Source organism: Mustela putorius, unplaced genomic scaffold (assembly GCF_011764305.1).
Source record: "Mustela putorius furo isolate JIRA1106 unplaced genomic scaffold, ASM1176430v1.1 tig00001176_pilon_pilon_pilon, whole genome shotgun sequence".
In the NCBI taxonomy this organism is placed as follows: Eukaryota; Metazoa; Chordata; class Mammalia; order Carnivora; family Mustelidae; genus Mustela; species Mustela putorius.
Genome location: NW_025421614.1, coordinates 60,088 through 64,910, shown reverse-complemented (window position 1 = coordinate 64,910; position 4,823 = coordinate 60,088). Strand labels below are relative to the sequence as shown.

The 4,823-nt window shown below is 36.5% G+C and overlaps 1 pseudogene; it reads left to right on the top strand.

Moving 5' to 3' along the window:
* Positions 1 to 3,432: 3,432 nt before the first annotated feature.
* On the top strand, positions 3,433 to 3,546 carry LOC123394052 (annotated as a pseudogene).
* Positions 3,547 to 4,823: the final 1,277 nt, after the last annotated feature.

Here is a 4,823-nt window from a genome sequence, read left to right as displayed (position 1 = left end):
AATGTTCCATGCTCCTGGATTGGAAGAATAAATATTGTGAAAATGTCTATGCTATCTAAAGCAATCTACACATTTAATGCAATTCCTATCAAAGTACCATCCATCTTTTTCAAAGAAATGGAACAAATCTAAAATTTATATGGAACCAGAAAAGACCTCGAATAGCTAAAGGGATATTGAAAAAGAAAGCCAACGTTGGTGGCATCACAATCCCGGACTTCCAGCTCTATTACAAAGCTGTCATCATCAAGACAGCATGGTACTGGCACAAAAAAACAGACCCATAGATCAATGGAACAGAATAGAGAGCCCAGAAATAGACTCTCAACTCTATGGTCAACTAATCTTCGACAAAGCAGGAAAGAATGTCCAATGGAAAAAAGACAGCCTCTTCAATAAATGGTGCTGGGAAAATTGGACAGCCACATGCAGAAAAATGAAATTGGACCATTTCCTTACACCACACACAAAAATAGACTCAAAATGGATGAAGGACCTCAATGTGCAAAAGGAATCCATCAAAATCCTTGAGGAGAACACAGGCAGCAACCTCTTTGACCTCAGCCGCAGCAACATCTTCCTAGGAACAACGCCAAAGGCAAGGGAAGCAAGGGCAAAAATGAACTATTGGGATTTCATCAAGATCAAAAGCTTTTGCACAGCAAAGGAAACAGTTCACAAAATCAAAAGACAACTGACAGAATGGGAGAAGATATTTGCAAACGACATATCAGATAAAGGACTAGTGTCCAGAATCTATAAAGAACTTAGCAAACTCAACACCCAAAGAACAAATAATCCAATCAAGAAATGGGCAGAGGACATGAGCAGACATTTCTGCAAAGAAGACATCCAGATGGCCAACAGACACATGAAAAAGTGCTCCATATCACTCGGCATCAGGGAAATACAAATCAAAACCACAATGCGATATCACCTCACACCAGTCAGAATGGCTAAAATCAACAAGTCAGGAAATGACAGATGCTGGCGAGGATGCAGAGAAAGGGGAACCCTCCTCCACTGTTGGTGGGAATGCAAAGCTGGTGCAACCTCTCTGGAAAACAGCATGGAGGTTCCTCAAAATGTTGAAAATAGAACTGCCCTATGACCCAGCAATTGCACTATTGGGCATTTACCCTAAAGATACAAACGTAGTGATCCAAAGGGGCACGTGTACTCGAATGTTTATAGCAGCAATGTCCACAATAGCCAAACTATGGAAAGAACCTAGATGTCCATCAACAGATGAATGGATCAAGAAGATGTGGTATATATGCACAATGGAATACTATGCAGCCATCAAAAGAAATGAAATCTTGCCATTCGCGACAACATGGATGGAACTAGAGCGTATCATGCTTAGCGAAATAAGTCAAGCGGAGAAAGACAACTATCATATGATCTCCCTGATATGAGGAAGTGGTGATGCAACATGGGGGCTTAAGTGGGTACGAGAAGAATAAATGAAAGAAGATGGGATTGGGAGGGAGACAAACCATAAGTGACTCTTAATCTCACAAAACAAACTGAGGGTTGTTGGGGGGAGGGGGTTTGGGAGAAGGGGGGTGGTATTATGGACATTGGGGAGGGTATGTGTTTTGGTGAGTGCTGTGAAGTGTGTAAACCTGGTGATTCACAGACCTGTACCCCTGGGGATAAAAATATATATGTTTATAAAAAATAAAAAATTATATATTAAAAAAATATATAAAATCTTTGAAATATTTCACTTAGTATAATACCTTCAAGATCCATCCATGGTATTGTAAATGGCAGTATTTCTTAATTTTTCATGGTTAAGTAGTATTCCATAGTATATATTTACCATACTTATTTTATTCATTCATCCATTAATGGATACTGAAGTTATTTCCATCTCTTGCTTAGAGTTAATAATTTTATAATGAACATAAGAGTGCAGATATGTCTTCGAATAGTGACTTTGTTTCCTTTAGATATATACCTAGAGGTGGGATTACTGAATCATATGGTAATTTTACTTTTAATAATATGAATAGTCTCCATACTGTTTTCCATACAAATTTATATCCCTATCACAGTGCATAAGTTCCCCATTTTCCCCAATATTTACCAAAATTTGTTAGTTTTAATTTTTTGGTAGTATATATTCTAATAGGTAGTAATATCTTGCTGTGTTTTTCAGAGGTAAACAAAAACAACACATAATGACTTTGCCCTGAGTTTTTTACGTTGAGCACTTTTTAATGCTCCTGTTGGTCATTTATATAACTTTTTTGAATAAAAAGTCTATTGAGATCCTTTTGCTATTTTTTTTAATTATATATTATTTTCTATTTGTATCTGTTGGTTATTAACCTCTTTTCAGATATAAGATTTGTAAGTATTTTCTTCCATTCTGTGGATTGAGTTTTCATTCCCTTTGTTTTGGCAATGCAGAAACTTTAGTTTGATGTAATACCATTTATTTATTTATTTTTGCTTTTTTTGCTTGTGTTTTTGGTCTGGTATCCAAAAAAACTTGGCAAGACCAATGTCAAGGAGAATTTTTCCTATGTTTTCCTTTAGGAAATTTAGTTTCATGCATCACATTTAAGTCTTTAATCTATTTCAAGTTAAGATTTATGAGTGATATAAGGTTCCAGTTTCATGCTGGTTTATGTGACTATTCAGTTTTAAATATCATTTACTGAAACAGACTATCTTTACCCATTACATATGTTGGCCCCTGTCAAATATTAGGTGACTGTATGAAAAGATTTATTTCTGGACTCTCAATTCTGTTCTACTTGTTTATTGGTCTGTTTTTATGCCAGTATACTTTATTGTTTTGAGCATGGGGGCTTTGTAGTATAGTTTCAAATCAAGAAGTGTAATTTCGCTTCTTCATTCTTTCTCAGAACTGCTTTGATTATTTGTTTGTCTCATATAAATTTTAGGATTCTTTACTTACTTCTGTAAAAACACAATATTGGATTTTTTAAAAGATTATTTATTTATTTATTTGAGAGAGAGAGATGACAAGCAGGCAGAGAGGCAGGCAGAGAGAGAAGAGGTAGCAGCTTCCTGCTGAGCAGAGAGGCTGATGCGGGGCTCGATCCCAGGACCCTGGGATCATGTCCTGAGCCGAAGGCAGCAGCTTAACCCACTGAGCCACCCAGGCGCCCCTAACATTGGATTTTTGATAGGAATTGAATTTACAGATGGTTTTCGGTAGTATGGACATTTTAACAATGTTAATTCTTACCATTCATAAATATGAGTTATCTTTCCATTTGTGTCTCCTTCAATTTCTTTATCAATGTCATAGTTTATGGGGTACAGATCATTCATCTTCTTAGTTAAATCTTTTCCTAAGTATTTTATTAGTTTTGATGCTAGTGTGAATTAGATTGTTCTCTTTATTTTTTCAGATAGTTCATCATTAGAGTGTTAAAATGCTCCTGTCTTGTGCTTACTTTGGCAGCACATATACTAAAATTGGAATGATGCAGAGATTAGCGTGATCACTGAGCAAGGATGACATGAAAAACTATTAAAAATACGAAACAAAACAAAATTCTTGTCTTTTATATATTTATCTTGTATTTGGCAGCTTTACTAAATTTGTTTATTCAAAATTTTTATGAATTTTTTAGGATTCTTTTACATGTAAGTTCATGTTATCCAAAAAAAGAAAATTTTACTTCTTCCTTTTTTTTGGAGTCTTTTATTTCTTTGTGTTCCTTGTTTCTCTGGCTAGGACATCCAGTACTATGTCAAATGAGAGTAGTGAAAGTGGACACACTTGTCTTTTTTCTGATCTTTAAGGGGAAAAACTTTCAAACTTTTTTGATTGAATATGAGATTAGCTCTGGGCTTGCAATATGTGTTTTTTCTTTAATGGATTTTTTAAATTATTTTTTTTTAATTTTTTATAAACATATAATGTGTTTTTTATCCCTCGGGGTACAGGTCTGTGAATCACCAGGTTTACACATTTCACAGCACTCACCATCACTCACCATAGCACCTGCCCTCCCCAATGTCCATACCCCCACCATCCTCTCCCAACACACACCTCCCCCCAGCAACCCTCAGTCTGTTTTGTGAGATTCAGTCTTTTATGGTTTTTTTTTCTCTCCCTCCCAATCCCATCTTCTTTTATTTTTCTTTTCGTACGCCCGAAACCGCCTATGTTGCATCTCCACTTCATCATATCAGGGAGATCATATGATAGTTGTCTTTCTCAGATTGATTTATTTCGCCAAGCATAATACCCTCTAGTTCCATCCACGTCATCACAAATAGCAGGATTTCATTTCTTTTGATGGCTGCATAGTATCCCATTGTACATATATACCACATCTTATTTATTGATTCATCTGTTGAAGGACATTTAGGTTCTTTCCATAGTTTACCTATTGTGGACATTGCTGCTATAAACATTTGGGTGCATGTGCCCCTTCAGAATGCCACGTTTGTATCTTGAGGGTATATACCCAGTACTACAATCACTGGGTCATAGGCTAGTTCTATTTTCAGCTTTTTGAGGCACCTCCACGCTGTTTTCCAGAGTGGTTGCACCAGCTTGCATTCCCACGTACAGTGTAGGAGGGTTGCCCTTTCTCCACATCCTCGCCAGCATCTGTCATTGACTGACTTGTTCATTTTAGCCATTCTGAAAGGTGTGAGGTGGTATCTCATTCTGGTTTTGATTTGTATTTCCCTGATGCCGAGTGATGTGGAGCATTTTTTCATGTGTCTGTTGGCCATTTGGATGTATTCTTTGCAGAAATGTCTGTTCATGTCCTCTGCCCATTTCTTCATTGGATTATTTGTTCTTAGGGTGTTGAGTTTGA